This window comes from Microtus oregoni, unplaced genomic scaffold (genome assembly GCF_018167655.1).
Source record: "Microtus oregoni isolate MIOR12 unplaced genomic scaffold, Mior012 000066F_ref0000041, whole genome shotgun sequence".
NCBI classification, from domain to species: domain Eukaryota; kingdom Metazoa; phylum Chordata; class Mammalia; order Rodentia; family Cricetidae; genus Microtus; species Microtus oregoni.
Genome location: NW_024543952.1, coordinates 9,949,687 through 9,966,538, shown reverse-complemented (window position 1 = coordinate 9,966,538; position 16,852 = coordinate 9,949,687). Strand labels below are relative to the sequence as shown.

The following is a 16,852-nucleotide window of genomic DNA, read 5'->3' as shown; positions in this document are numbered from 1 at the left end:
TCCACTCAGTAGGAAAAAAGTCATTCTTGGCAGTGTAAAATTAACCAGCTACCCATAAATGGTGATGCCATGGACCCTAGAGGAGAACTTAGCTATTGCCAGTTTCCTAAACCAGGGTATTTTCTAAATTTTGCACCTATATACTTATTGTTATATTCTCAGATATGTGTAGGTCTCTTCCCTACATCAAAGAAGCCTCTTCTTTTTTTCAATAGACAGGGGATCATCACAAGAAGCCACAACTGGTCAAAACAAAAAGATCAACTGACCATGGGGTTCTAGTCTGTAATTAGTACATTTAATTAATTTATACATAGCCCTTATAGTTAAGGCTTAGGGAATGTCACTAAAGAGGGAAGGGAAAATTGAAAATGCTAGAGGACCAGGACATTTGCTGTGATATAGTCTTTCTTTTAAAAAATTAAGAAAGAAATAAAGGAAGGAAGGAAGGAAGGAAGGAAGGAAGGAAGGAAGGAAGGAAGGAAGGAAGGAAGGAAGGAAGGAAGGAAGGAAGGGAGGGAGGGAGGGAGGGAGGGAGGGAGGGAGGGAGGGAGGGAGGGAGGAAGGAGAAAGGGAGGGAAAAGTAAATAAGAGGCTAGGATGAGGGTGGTGGTTAGGGTGTATTGGAGAGAGTTGCTTAGAGAAGTGGGAGGTTGCAAATGATAAAAATACACTGTATAAAAATACTCTATTAAAAATCACAAACTATAAAATTTTGTAGTTCCCAAAGGTTTTGTTTAATAAAAATTTCCCATGTTTTGAAAGTTTATCGTCTAATACAAATCCAAAGCTCTATAAAATAAAATTAAGTTATACCCTTTCTTATTCTAAATGAGAAAATCCTTGCATTATAAAGTAACTAGACTTTAGCAAAATCAAAATCAAGCACTGTGGCTATGGAGCCTGGAGCTCATTGTTGAGCATCTGGTTCTCACTGTGTACAGTGTTTTGGCTCAAAAGGCCTTAGACAATCCCAATTTTCGAGCTCTTCCATCTGAAGCCTACATGGTTGTCTCATGGCTTAGACCAGTTCTACTCCACGTTTGCTTCTTCTCTTGGTGTACATCTCAGAATTCTGATATATCCAGTATCCTGGGTTCTCTACTATAGCTGAGGATGCAAGTCCAACAATGGCTTTTAAAGACTTCTCCACAAGTACTTAGCCTTCTTCAGCTTCTGTGTGCTGACCCTAAGAAAATACTTCCCAGAAGATTTCAGCTCAATGCTGATGATCTCTTATAATCAAAGCAGATTTTCTAACCTAGTGGATCAGCGTCCATTGTCCGAAAGATGCACAGCTTTCACCTTAATGATACTGATCTCTTGTTGGGACAGCTGCTTCTTTAGCTCCAGCTAATCAGCAATCAGGGACTGTTAATTTCAACTATTACACAAATAGCCCTAATAAAGTCTTTTCTTCCCTCTGAACTCTCACAAGCAAAACCTCTGCAGTTCACATTCCCTCACACAATAGCTCATTAAACTCTGAGAAACCAGTGGCTTTTACCGCCCAGTTCTCCCGGAAAATAGTCCAAAGGATTAAAAAGCCAAATGATTAGGTCTGTCACAGCACCAGTCCAGTTTCCTGGTACAAATTTCTATTTTACTTTGATTTCTGTTGCTGTGATAAAACATATTGATGAAAAGCAGCTGAGACAAGTCAGGATAGGAACTCAGTGCAGGAGTTTGGGTTGGCAAACCATGGCAGAACGCTTCTTGATGCTTACCTTCAAGTTCTCTCACATACTAATGCTTTGCTAGCTGTCTTCATATTTAAAGAATCATTGTATTTTTAATTATGCATGTCTGCCTGGGGGTATGCGCATGTGAATACCAGTACTTGTGGAGCCTGGTGACATCAGAGCCTCTGGAGCAGGCAATAGAATTCTTTGAGAGTGACCTGAAATCTGTGCTGAGAACCAACCTTGGGTCTTCTGCAAGTGCAGTTAGTTTGCTCTCATAACGGTGGAGTCATCTCTCTAGACCCAAGCCCAGCATTCGTAAACTATCCTAGGACCATTTACACACACACACACACACACACACACACACACACACACACACACACACACACATGTGTCAGTGAAAGTGGACTGAAACTTTTTTTAATAACTTATTTATTTATTTATTTATTAAAGATTTCTGCCTCCTCCCCGCCACCGCCTCCCATTTCCCTCCCCCTCTCCCAATCAAGTCCCCCTCCCTCTTCAGTCCAAAGAGCAATCAGGGTTCTCTGCCCTGTGGGAAGTCCAAGGACCACCCACCTCCATCCAGGTCTAGTAAGGTGAGCATCCAAACTGCCTAGGCTCCCCCAAAGCCAGTACGTGCAGTAGGATCAAAAACCCAGTGCCATTGTTCTTGAGTTCTCATGATCAGAACAATCCTCACAGACTTGTGCATGGAAGATCGTCTCTGCCTGTTGTTGCTGACTTTTAAGATACAGTAAGAAGCCATAAGCAAAGGGAAGCTGGCAACCTTTAGAAGCTCAAAAACCTAAGGAAATTGTTTTTCCCTCAAACCTGAAGCCAGTAATGTAATCTAAATGATTTTATTTTAGCCTAATAACATCTGTCTGATGTTTGAAAAGTAGAAATGAAATATCATAAACCTTACTAAATTTTTAATTGCATTGTTAAAGTTATTAATTCATGTGGGTTTGTTATAGCAGCAATAACAGCCTAATATTATGATGATTGAATTATGATCAATAACATTTACTAAATACTTACTATGATCTAAGTACTATTATATAATTAAAGAATAGTGAAAAAATAGAAAATAGTGATGATAACAATAATGATTATAATAATTTTTTACTAAGGTTTTAAAATCTGCCACACATTTGTATTGGTTACTTTTTTGTTACTAGCCAAAAGCAACTTCTGGAAGACTATTTTAGTTTATGGTTTCCGAGGGCGAACAGTTGATCAGGGCAGGAAGGATAGCAGCATGTAGAAAGCACTGCAGCAGGGGCACGAAGTTGAGAGTTCACATCTTCAGTCTCAAGCAGGAAGCAGGAAGCATGAACTGGATGTATGAACACACAAAGGCTGCCTCCAGAGATCAACTTCCTGTAGTAAGACCACATCCCCAAATAGTGCTAACCAGGAGCCAAGTACTCCAATACCTACGCCTATAAGGACATTTCTCGTCCAAACCACTACAACATAATTCTAAAGTTGTCACATAGCCTATTTTACTTAATTAGTAGCATAACCCAGTAAAATTGATATCATTATTAGTATTTTATGATTATATAAATTCATTAGAAATAGAGAAAATAAAATTGTCAAAGATCACAAACTGGAGAGATACAAAGGTAGAATTATATCCCAGCCAGCATTTTCAATATTATAAAAATAGAAATTAGTTTTGAGAATTTATATGCAAGTACCATATTCACACCATTTCCATCCCATTCTTCCTCTCTCCATCCAACTCCTCCCATTTTCCACCCACTCCCTCTCATGCTCATGACCTTTTCTTTTTATGTTATTATTGTTATATAAACCGGCTTCCTTTTTAAAGGAATACAGATGGGCATATCAGGTTGTGTTGTTATTATTTAGAACCAGAACTTGAAGTCCTTATTGTTGAAGATACAGAACAGTTCAGACAAAAGGCCTTGAATGAACTGAACTAAAATTAACCATAAGCTTCCTCTCTGAAGATTAACTCTCATAGTTTCAAAAATTGCTGTGCAAACTGCCAAGGTAGAAAAACAATCCTACCCAGCTGTATAGATTATGACCCACAACAATGACTAGTCTACTAAGATATCTCCATGGTGCAATAGTGGCATTTTTACCTTGAGCATTATCAACAGCTGTCTAATAAATATGGTCTACTTACTTCATATGAGAGAACTCATACCTGGTACAGTAAACCTAGTCAAGTGTCTGTGGCAAAAAGAGGTCATAAACCCTAGAGGAGAACCTATTACTGCTATGTTCCTACACCAATATAGTAACTGGGTTCTAAATACTTACTTTTATATACACAGATACGTGTAGCTTTCACCCCCATTAAAGCCACTTTTGGCAAAAGATGGAAACCACAACAGAAATCTTCATTTCTCTGCATTGTCCTGATGTTTATTTAATTACTTTGGCCACTGTCTATAATTTAATTTTCTTTAAGCTGCATTTGCATACCATTATCATAATTTTTAGTGTAAGAAACACTCTAATTTTTTGATTCATAATCACCCTTGAGAAATCTTATTTATTTTACAACTGACACTGTTTCCCCTCTTTTCTCTCCTCCCAGTCCTCCCCCGTGTACCTTATGCCTCCTCCTGTGCCCTCATCTACTCCTTTTATTTTTATTCAGAGGTGGGCAGGCATTCTATATCAAGTTGAAGCTTGAACAAGACAACCTAGCATGGAGATAAGGGTCCCAAAAGCTAGAAAAAAGTCAGAGACAGCCCCTGCTCCCACCGTTAGTAGTCTCACAAGAAGGCCACGCTACACAACTATAACATGTATGCAGAGGACTTGGTCAGTCTTATGCAGGTTCCCTGGTTGTCTGTTCAGTCTCTATGAGGCCCTATGAGCCCAAGTTAGCTGATTCTGTATGTTACTTGTGGTTTTCTTAATCTCTTTGGCTCCTACAATCCTTCCTCTCCCTCTTCTGCAGGATTTCCCAAAGTCCACCTTTTTTTTGATATTGGGTCTCCATATCTGTTTCCATCAGTTGCTGAATGAAGCCTCTCTGATGACCATTGGACTAGGCACCAATCTATGAATATAGCAGAGTATTATTAGGAATAATTTCATTTATTTTTGTTTTTGCCAGTAGTGTTTGGTTCTATCCTGGGTCTCTGGAATGTCTAACTTGTGTGTTCTGGCCCTCTAAGTAGTGTTATGACTGGCCTCCCTCTCCTGTCATGGGTCTCAGGCTGGACCTGTTATTGGTTGGCCATTCCCACAATTTCTGCACCACTGCTTATACTCCAGCACATCTTGTGGGCAGGACAAATTGTAGGTTGAAGGTTATGTGGCCGGGTTGGTGTCCTATTCCCTCCACTGGAAGTTTCACCTGTTTACAGGAGATGACCCATTCAGGCTCTGTACCTTCCATTGCTAGGAATCTTATCTAGGGTATACATTTTTAACTCAAAAATTTAAAATTGAATATGTTGTTCTCATATACTAGAAAATGCAAAAAGAAAAAATTTCCTTGAGGAATTCTGAAAATTACTTTACCTGTCCACTAGTTAACTTGGCTCATCAGTCTTTTGTGATTCTACATTTTGAAAATGATTATCTTTCACAGAAACAAAATGCAAGAAATGTGAGACTTACTTATATAAAAGAGAGAGATCAGTCTGAAGATGTCAGTTAATAACCCAGTCTTACTTGTCACTGCAGAACATGTCTGTAATTTTAGTACTTGGTAAGGGAGGGCAGACGGTTCACCAGTTAAACACTGTCCTTGCTTCCATAGCGGGACCCTGTTGAGTTATGTGGGGGAGGACAACAGTTAGATCTTATGGTCCTGGAGACAACGGAGACACAACAACCCTGAGGCCACAACTGCAAGCTGACCCCAGCTTAGTCATCCATTCTCATTATGGCAAATGTCGATAGAACATATACAATATGCCACTGTTATAATAAGTGCAGGGATGTGAGTCATCTTATGAACATTTTTTTTTTTGCCTTACTAAAGAAATATAAAGGTACAAACAGGAAAACTGACTTGAGTTTTAAAGTCAGGTTTATATATAGCAGCCAGGGACACGATTGAAAATGAGCCCATTGATTTCTCAAGTCTGTGTCCTTAGTTACTCACCTCAATGCCTCCTGAATATTAAACAGTTTGCGCTGCTGGTAGATTGTAGAGGAGAACATGGTAAAGGATTAATTGTAGGCAGCAGTCTTTGATGTTATGAACATGTGGTATCATTCTGCTTCTGCCACTTCCATGCTATGTGACTTAGGAATGGTTGTTAAACTATTCTGCTTTAGATCTAACCAATTAAAAATGAATTCAGTTATTTCTACCCTCATCTACTTCAGTTAGAAATCAAACATGAAATGTGATTTAAGGATAAATGAGATGATGCCAAAAGGAAAGGCACTAAACAAATGACGGTAGTGGAGTTCAGGGTTTGACATGGAATTTATTTATACCTAGAACGGCATTTGTCAAGCTTGTTTGCATTGAGAAATGTTTTATTGCCAATGCAAAGACTCACAACTGGTAAAATTGCTGTCAATTACTGACTGTGAGTGTTCATCCTTAAATGTGACATCATTATCAAACCCCATGGTTCAGGGAACATCATGGAAGAAAAGGCAGAAGGAGTTTAAGAGTTGTAGAATATGGAGGAGTGCTGTGAAATATTATCTTCTGCTTTTGATAAGGCTATTTTACTCACAGCAGCTGGGGTTACAGACCCAAGATTAAGATGAAGCCGGCTAAAATTCTCGCATGGAATGGAGAGAGGCTCACAAGAGCCCATCCCTAATTAAGGAGTTCTCAGCAGTTGGTAGTGGCTGGAAGATGGAAGTTATCATTCCTTGGGAGTATGTTCAATGGTAAGATGCCCATGCCTTGGTAGGCTGGCTCCACACTTATGCATATATGGGCAATGCTATTTGGTTTAAATAGGTTAAAAAATAAAAACTAAAAGCAAAGGAAAGGAACAAGATGCTGGAAGGGCAATGTGTTGAGTGGGAACTTGAATATATATGCACTGGTTGAGACCTAAGAAAATCAGGAAGCCTTAGCTGAGATGGTAACATTTAAGAAGAAACTTAAAACACAATATTAGTGTCGTAAATTATGGTACACAGAGGAAATGATAATCACAAAGGTTCTGCAGTGTTATGGGATGATTGATAAATAGGCAACGGTGACCAGGGTGGTTGTCACAGTGACTAAAGGTAGAAGAAATGAAAGTAAGAAAGGTTACAAGGAGCTTGGCACAAAAATTGAAGGACATAACTCACCCTGTTATTACTGCCGGTTGTTGTTGGGGTCAAAGTGTTTCACTCAGCCTCCTATTATACCCTTGAGGTGAGAGACCCCTCTTTACTCTTGGTAACATGGAAGTTTGAAAATCTTTCTGAAATTTTTGTAAATACTAATCTGGTCAGAAGACGGTAACCTATTACTATTCCCTCGATGACCACCACTGACACTTGTAAATGGAAAGATACTTTGTTCAGGCTTTCACATAAATGCCACTAACAACTACTAGCAGGGCTGGAAGTGAGAGGAGTGTTCTGTAGCTACATGGCAAGGTGAAATCCCAGACTCATGCTAGGCTTCCACTGATACCTTAGTGAGATGCAGGTACTGACAAAGTCTCTATGCTGCATTTGGCCTTGTTAGGTAGTAGCCTGGCAGGATGGAAAAAAATATGTCATTCTTTTCCATCCTGCCAGGCTACTATCTAACAATATGCCTTGACCCCCAATCACACTCACTTACTGGAAAGGGTAGGATAAAATAACAATTTTTCTGTATTTGGCGTAAGTAGTACAAATATTGCTGACAGTGATGTCATTTGGCTAGGCTGCACTTTGTTTTAGATTTTGCCTTGAAAAAAACAAACAAGCAAACAGACTCTCTCTGAGAACTTTGATAGTCTGTGATCATTGCAATTTGTGTGTTGGCTTTCCTTCCCCCCATCCTTCACCATATACACAATATGAGGGGGGGTAGTTGAATAAACATTGTGTTTCCTAATGCCTGTAACTGGGAGGCATCCGTGGAATAGAAGAACACACTTAAGTCTAAGGGGCATACAGACATGAGCTAGAATTCCAGAACATCATTTAATGTCATATGAAATTTGAAATCAAATGTAATTTATACACTGGTAATGCTGAAGCATGCATGGACAGGCAGCCCGTATATTGCGATTCTGTTGAATTTGTCCATATTGGGTTTCATGATCTAAGTTGATTAGGACAGCTGACCAGGTCTCTTCCTCAATAATGTCATATAACCATCAGAAAATCATTAAATCTGTCAGAATTTCAGTTTTCTTCTTTATAAAATGAAGATTTCCATGGGCAAGTACGATCTATATCATGAGGTTTTGGTTCAATGAAATATAAGGTATTGATTAATAGGTAGGGTCAACTCACATAAGAGTGTCCTTTAGTTTTATTTTTAAATGTCTTTGAGAAACACCATGACCAAAAGCAACTCCAGGAAGAAAGGGTTTGTTTGGCTTACATGTCCAGATCCACCACTGAGGAAAGTCAGGGCAGGAACAATAACTGGAACCTGGATGTAGAAATTCGAAGCAGAGGCTGTGGAGGAATGCGTCTGACCTCCCTGCCTTACGCAGTTTTCCCTTTTGTACAGCCAAGGACGACTTGCCCAGGGGTAGCATCACAGATAGTCAGCTAGCCTCTCCCACATCAAGGGTTAATGGAGAAAATGTCCTGCAGGCTTGCCTATAGGCCAGTCTGAGAGAGTCTTTTCCTCAATTGTGGTTCATTCTCTGATATTCTAAATTGTCTCAATCTGACAAAAAAATTAATCAGTACACTAACTACCACATACGAATACTCCATTCCACTTCATTGTCACTGTGCTATTACTTACAAAGGAACTATTAAGGAATGGAATCTGCTTTTCCATGAGAAGTGACAAGGATAAAAGCTTAGAGGATGATAGCTCTGCAGCTGAGCAAGTTCCCTAAGATGCCATTTTGTTCAGAAAAAAAAACAGCACTTAAAATCCCAATATTCATGTATACATTATTTCTCAGTCCTTAAAAGGCTAACTTCTCAGTATATAGAAACCTACCAGTCACACTATGAACATAAGTAGTGTTACTAGTCCAGAAGAATGTAAGTGCTCCCAGTAACTAATAAAAAGATTAATAGCAATCTAAAAATTCCATGTTTAATGTTTTGATGACTTTACTGCTCTTATCCATCTGTTCAGAGATCTAGTTTCCCCACGTCACACTAGCATAGAGTAGGAGTTAGTTCATTGGCCTGTGACTAGCACAGGCACACAGTGACCTCAACTCCAGAGCGGACAAGGTGACTGCTCACATATTAACTATTTCTGTGCCTCCATCTCTATGTGTATATTTGCGGATTTTATCCTCTTCGCTACAGAAGCATTCCTAATTTTAATCAAGTGAGAATATAAGACCCTACATGTTTTTACATCCAGAAACAGGACAGTCTCGCCACAGTCCCCAGCCTCTCAACAACTAGTAATTGCAAGGAAATCAATATTTTATGGAATGATAATGTTAATATGCCTCACTGTGAACTGTACTGGTACTTCTTCTGATTAACATATGTTTTCTTTGTGCAATCCTACAACTGTAGTGACTTCCCCTGATCTTCCTCCTTTGGTCTGAGACATGTGCCTAAACCTCCCTCTAAGTTCATTTTTCTCTTTCTCCCTGGCTATGTAGATAGTTCAAAAAGAATAGAAAATCGGTGTTTCGGTTTCTCAGGAAATTCGGGATCAACTTACCCCTGGACCCAGCAATACCACTCCTGGGAATATACCCAAGAGATGCCCTATCATATGACAAGAGCATTTGTTCAACTATGTTCATAGCAGTATTATTTGTAATAGCCAGAACCTGGAAACAACCTAGATGCCCTTCGATGGAAGAATGGATGAAGAAAGTGTGGAATATCTACACATTAGAGTACTATGCTGCGGTAAAAAACAATGACTTCTCAAATTTTGCATGCAAATGGATGGAAATAGAAAACACTATCCTGAGTGAGGTATCCCAGACCCAAAAAGATGAACATGGGATGTACTCACTCATAATTGGTTTCTAGCCATAAACAAGGGTCACGGAGTCTACAATTGGTGATCCCAAAGAAGCTAAGTAAGAAGGTGAACCAAAGGAAAAGCATATAGTTGTCCTCTTGGCTATGGAAAGTAGACAAAATTGCCGGGGAGAAAATTGAGATCTTGGGGGTGGGGTGGGATGGGGGTAAGGGGAGATGGGGAGAGAGGGGGGGATAGGGGGAGAATGGGGGGGAGCTTGGGGAAGGGGGAGGATTGGGATGAAGGAAGGTTGGATGGGGGAGCAAGGAAGCACGGTTCTTAGTTAAGGGAGCCACCTTAGGGTTGGCAAGAGACTTGAACCTAGAGTGGCTTCCAGATGCCCAAGCCGAGGTCCCCAGTTAGTTCCTTGGGCAGCTGAGGATGGGGAACCTGAAATGACCCTATCCTATAGCAATACTGACGAATATCTTGCATATCATCATAGAACCTTCATCTGGTGATGGATGGAGACAGAGACAGAGACCCACACTGGAGCACTGGACTGAGCTCCCAAGGTCCCGATGAGGAGCAGAAGGAGGGAGAACATGAGCAAAGAAGTCGGGACCACGAGGGGAGCACCCAACCACTGAGACAGTGCAGCTGATCTATTGGGAGCTCACCAAGGCTAGCTGAACTGTGACTGAAAAAGCATGGGATAAAACTGGACTCTCTGAGCATGGCGAACAATGAGGGCTGATGAGAACCCAAGGACAATGGCACGGGGTTTTGAACCTACGTAATGTGCTGGCTTTGTGGGAGCTTAGCCAGTTTGGATGTTCACCTTCCTAGAAATGGACGGAGGGGGGAGGACCTAGGACTTACCACAGGGCAGGGAAATCTGACTGCTCTTTGGGCTGGAGAGGGAGGGGGAGAGGAGTGGGGGGAGGGGGAGAAGGGTGGGAGGAGGGGGAGAAGGGTGGGAGGAGGGGGAGAAGGGCGGGAGGAGGGGGAGAAGGGTGGGAGGAGGGGGAGGGAAATGGGAGGCTGGGAGGAGGAGGAAATTTGTTTTTTTTTCTTTTCTCAATAAAAAAATAAAATAAAATAAAATAAAAAATAAAAAAAAGAATAGAACTGAACACATCTCTTTTCTTTTTTTATTCTGAATTGAGTAACAAAGTAGTGTATGAAAGAGAGAAGAAAAGGGGAAGGGAAGGGAAGAGAGACCAAGAGAAAGGAGAGAGAGAGAGAGAGAGAGAGAGAACAGATTCAGTCCTGACAATGAAGATATATGGAAAGTACTTAAATTTACAGTATTTTACATGATAAACTTCATTCATTTCAAGTGTGTCTTCCACAATTTGGGGGGAGGGGATTAAGACAGAGTCTCTCTGTGTAGACCTGGCTGTCCTGGAACTTGCTCTGTAGATCAGGCTGGCTTCTACCTCAAAGATCCAGCTGCCTCTTTGTCCTGTGTCCTGGGATTAAAGGTGTGTGCACCATTACCATACGGCTGCTGGTTTGCATCTTTAAATAAATTTCCTGAGAAGAACAGCTACCACCATAGCATTTTTATCTTCTAGATAAGATCATATATGACTATTAACATTTAGTTGTTTCTCTTGTACCCGTTACCAAGAGACCAATAATTTACCTTCTGTCACCACTAGTTTACACTGCACAAACATTTAATATAAATGTAACTATGTAACATGTGCTTTCTGGTACCTGGATCCTTTCACGTTGTATAATTTGAGATTGAACTCTGGCATGTCATCTATAAGAATTTAAGTTAATTGTTGTTTAATAACATGTTGTATTACAATTTGTTTATTCATTCATCAATTTATGAAATTTGGATTGTTTGAATATTATGAACAATGTTTATAAAAGTGTTTAGTCAAGGTATTATGTGTACAAGTTTTTAATTACCTTCAGAATATATAGATGAGTAGAATTATTGAATATATGACAACTGAAGCTGTAACTTTTACAGGAACCACCAGACTGTTTCAAATGGTCATACCATTTTCCAATCCCACCAACAATGTATGGATTTTCTCCTTTTTTTCACATCCTTGTCAGTATATATTTTATTAGGATTAGACAATATTTGAGATAGGAAGAAATTTAATTGTTCTGGTTTAAAATAAAATTATAGGAGTGAAGAACATTTCAAATCAAATGTTTGTCCTTTAGCAGTCCCTTGAAACAAATAACATTGTAAACAAAAATACAGTCCAAACAATGGGAGGTAATGCTCTCAAGAGGCAATCTTACTGATGGTGTAGTTTGTGTGTGTGTGTGTGTGTGTGTGTGTGTGTGTGTGTGTGTGTGTGTGATGTGTGTTTTTCCCTATTTTTAAAACAGTGTGACCAAATAGGAATTTCGTTCTTTCCTCCAAATATATTCATGCAGTCTGAAGAATATCTAAACCTTCTTAAGAATTATAAGTTTAGAACATAAAATTGTCTTGTAGATCTGTAGTCAGACAAGACTATAAATGTCATAAACAATTCAAAAGCAGGATAATTTAGACTATAACTCAGATCTCCTGAGTTACAAGTCAGAATCTCCATAGCCCTGGTGCTACACCCAATGATTAGAAACACATTTCTTCCTGTACTGACTGAGCAGACACAGAAAACAACCAAATGAGTCACCACAGTTCCCTGAAAGCAGAGGAATAAACAAGATATTTGAATGTACATCTGTTTATTGATTCATATGAATTGTTTGCAGATTTTCATAATCCAAACACAACTTGTCGGTATCCACACATGCATATGGCTCAAGATTTGACAAAATCTTTATAAATAGCTCATTTAAGGAAAACAATAATTAAAATCTACCTACATTAAACACAAAATACCAAAGACCTTGGTAATAAATTGAGAGGGGTGTATGAGGGTGACATCTCAGTGTGGCAGGGCTGTTTGTTGGGGAGAGTGGTATAGTACTGACATTTTTACTTAACCTAATATTAAGACCCTTAAGGAAGAAAGTTGACCTTCCATACTACTTACATCCTTTCAAAATTCCAGTGAAACTGTAAATGGAGGAAAAAATTGAATACTGAAACCTGACTCACCTCCATTAAACACCTACTTCTGCCATGTAAACAAAAATCAGCTTTCTTTTTCCAGATCAAATATGTAAAACTAGAATACTTTCTAGGCTCAGAGTTATGTTGAATACATGTTTAATAAAGTCTTCGACTGACTTATACTCCCAAGTAGAAGACACATAAAAGCAAAGTACTCAAAGTTGTCCCACTTTATAAGGACACTTCTTGAGCAAACATGCAACTATTTATTTGGCCATGGCCAAATATCAATTATAAAGAAAAAAAAGCACCCTTCCCTTTTACCCGAGATACCTTAGAGATCAAATAAAAACAAAACTTCTCCATATTCTAATTACCAACTCCAACTGTTAAATTTAAGAAAATTGGAACCAAGACGGTTCTTAGTATGATATATACATATACATATACTGGCTAATGGCCTTGCTCTGTAAAAGCACAGTGTGGTGGGATGCCTCGGTCATTCAATCACATCATTTTTGCTGTGCTATCATCACAATCCTTCTCACTGAGAAGCAGTGACCAACTTGAGTTTGAAGCAGTGCCAGGCACATGGTGACCTTTCGACAGTTGGAAACTACTTAAGTTCAGTCTACCTTAGACTGGGTGTTAGTTCTTCTCCATCAGAAGTATAGATATGACTAATTAAAGTTAGCGAGATAAGAATAAACTGTCCCAGAAAAAAAGTACAGAGTGCCCAAAGACCAAGGCCTAAACCTTGGCTCACACGTATTTGCTAATGCTTACATCAGACCAGGTTGCCTGGTGCAGTTTTGTGAGTCATTGCTTCTAATCCCCTGCCGAGTACAATGGGACCTTTTAGCATTTTTCTCCCATGCTTTTAACACACTTATCAGTGGTTTGACCTTAAGGCCCTTAATCAGTGGTTATGGATGAGTTGTTAATAAAGATATACTTAACAGAATCTTCAAAACAGAAATCTTGTAGAGAATACTCTCTGTTAGTGGTAAGACCTGGTGGTGAAGTTCATGTTTTCCTTTAACCACCAAGCACTTTAGGAATAGAAACTAGCTATAAAAGATTCAGAAAGATTTTGAGATAATAAATAATAATATAATCTCCACAGAAAATCTTGTTTCTCTCTGTTCATGAAACGAATAGAGAAGAACTAAAGGCAAAATGAACCTTTAAAAAGAACCAAATGGACAGCACACTAGGTATCAAACTGACATGTCAAAAGCAATACCCATCCATACCTTGGGGCATCTTTCCCATTTTCACTTAACTAACCCTAAATATGTTGGGGTTATTGTATTGAAATTGTATTGAAGCACCTTCTGGATGCTTGTATTGAAAGCCCAGACATCAAAAAGGGAAAAACTGACTCAAAAATATTCTGTAGAGTCCTGAAAGATTAAACTTCAGTCTGAATTCCTGCTAGGGCTAGAGAGATATAGAATTTCAAATAGATAAGGCCCAGGAGACCCATATGAAACTTCCTTTCTGTGTTAAATGGTTCAATTCAGGACCATTGCTCTTTGACTATCCGCTGGACCTTCTGGCAGACTCACAGAATCCTATGAGTCCAAGGACCCAAGAATTAAGTCAAAAAATCTTATAAACTGTATTTAAAAGTTAGTGGTAGGAAAAGCAAGAAAAGGTCCTAAGATGAGCTCATGTAACATTTTCCAATGGAAAATTCCACTACAGTTCCTGTAGCACTAGCAGATTCTGGGATCTATTGAATTATTTGGTGGCAAAAATGTTTTTGTTTCTTCTTTACTACAATATTTTCCTTCTTTCCTCCACCAATCTCTTTCTTCTGTTTGCTAGGATGGAATCTAGGTCCTTGTTCATGCTAAAGGCAAGTACTTCATCACTAACTAAATCCCTATCCCTTGGGATTTTGAGAAAGAGTCTTGCAGTGCACTGCAGATCTGCTTCAAAATGCTGGTACTTCTGCTTCCTTTATATTAAGAGACTACTTGCATGCATCCAAGCCCTATTCTTGTACCTTTGAAAACCCATCAGGAAGCTTCCAATGAGGAGAAAAGACTGAATACATTCAAGCCTTGTTATGCACTCCTATTTCACTGAGTAACCCCTTCACTGCCTTTATCAAAGCCTGTATAATGAACTACGGAGATGACAGCTCTGATGTGAATAACAGAAAGGGAAGCACCATATGTGAAGTAAATCTTAGCATCTTTGACCAAAATGATTGTGCTTATCTTTAAGTTTTTGTAATAAATTAAGTCACATCAGCATTGTGGAGTGTATATAAAACTCCCAAGCAAAAAGATCCAGATTCTGTACTCACTTGACCGCTTTCCCCCATCTAAACCTGAACCACCAGGAGGGAAAAGGCATGAAAACTAGTGGCTCTTTTTGGAATAAGGTGATACTTATAACCAGTATGGGATGCTCACATCTAAGTCCTGAGGGTCACATCTGCCATGTTCCACAGAAAGGTCATGAAGGAAAAGGCTTCAGTTCATACTGAGAAGCATGTGAAACTGGAGGTTTAAGCTTAAGAGAAATGGACTGACTATTCTCTAAGCCAAGAAAGCACCAAATGGTCCCCTTTGCTCCTTACTGCTCTACTCCTTCTCCTCAGAAACTTGACAGTCAAGACCGGACTGGGAGGGAAAAGGGTAAGAATATTAGAGTAATAAAAATGGAAAGACATTTAAGAAAAAGGTAATTTTAAAATCTAAAAGACACTAATTTGAATCCTAGCAGAGACTATTGGCAGCCTAATCTTTGAGAATGCAGACTCTAGCAAACTCTGACTTCAGAGCAATCACAGGTACAGAAATCTAGGACATGAATTGTAAAATTAAGGCTTCAGACCTCAATCATATCTCTTTTTATATATTCTCCGACATTCTCTCTCTGTGTGTGTGTGTATGCATTTTCTGTGTGTGTGTATGTGTGTTCATGCCTCCCCCATGATCTCTCTCTCTCTCTCTCTCTCTCTCTCTCTCTCTCTATATATATATATATATATATATATATATATATATCCTTCCATTTTATGTGTATGCATGAGTGTGTGTGTGTGTGTGTGTGTGTGTGTGTGTGTGTGTGTGTGTGTGTGTGTGTGTATTAGGGGAGAGAGTCAAAGCAGAAAGCTAAATTGAAAAGCACTTTATTTTTCTCTCTAAAGTGGTATATAGATGTCAACAGAATTCTGTAAAACCCTTTCTCAGATCTACCTGTCAAAAAATATAAGAAGAAAAAATATACAGGCAGGAAAATTTGACCTTGTTTGTTGTTATTCCCCCCACCTCTATAATTAATTAACTGGCCCATAGCCATTTTCATGGCTATGAATTCTGAGTCCCCAGACTAAAAGAAGAAAACAAAAAAATGTTCAAGGCCAGTCTTGGGAAAATGGTGGGGATTTAATTCTCTTGTAGGATGGGCCCTGTGTACCCCGTTTTTAGAGTACTGATTATTGTGGGGCCTATACCCCAGGCCCATGCTACAGCTGTTGAATAGAAGTAGAGCAGGAAAGTCCAGGAACAATCACTGGCAAGGTTGCCAAGAGTGAAAGAGACCTAGAAAAAGAGCGGAGTAGTTAGAATCCTGTGATGCTGTGTAATCACCACCCTCCTCTTTCTTTTCTCTAAAAGTTCGTGTTTGGACCAGTGATTTAGGGCACAATAGCTGAAATCTCTCACCTAGCCATGGAGATAACAAATCTATCCTATTTCAAACTAGAAAAAACATTTTTTCTTGAAACTGGGTTAAGTTTTAGTACCATGTACTTAATAAAAACCCAAAGTGGTTGATATGGCAGAGAAGTCAGATGTGTGACCCAGGGAAAGAACTAGAACCCATAAGTGAGTACAAGATACAATTATGCTTTTTATATTGAGCTCCAGTTTGTCAGTTGTAAGTGTAATACACATTGGGCAGCTGTGAGCTCTTTTCACTAGAATATTTGAACAAGAACTACATAACCTCTAGACGAAGAAATAGATTGGGTGTCCTTAGGGCAAAATTCAAAGATTCAAAATCCAAAATACTCAAAATTTTATTCCTATTTGACATGATACCATAAGTGAAAAATTGCACACTTGCTTA

At 39.2% G+C, this 16,852-nt stretch overlaps 1 protein-coding gene across 6 annotated transcripts in view; it reads right to left on the bottom strand.

Moving 5' to 3' along the window:
• Positions 1 to 16,852, bottom strand: part of LOC121440207 (tumor necrosis factor receptor superfamily member 27-like) — a 156,790-nt gene that overhangs the window by 93,998 nt on the left and 45,940 nt on the right. For 5 of the 6 annotated variants that reach the window (XM_041640944.1, XM_041640940.1, XM_041640943.1 and 2 more), the window contains one exon: positions 15,913 to 16,323. The exons of the other annotated variant lie outside the window; for it this stretch is intronic. The gene's annotated coding sequence lies outside the window, so the exon portion shown is untranslated. Of the gene's footprint in view, positions 1 to 15,912; positions 16,324 to 16,852 lie in introns of those variants that run through there. 6 annotated transcript variants of the gene reach the window in all.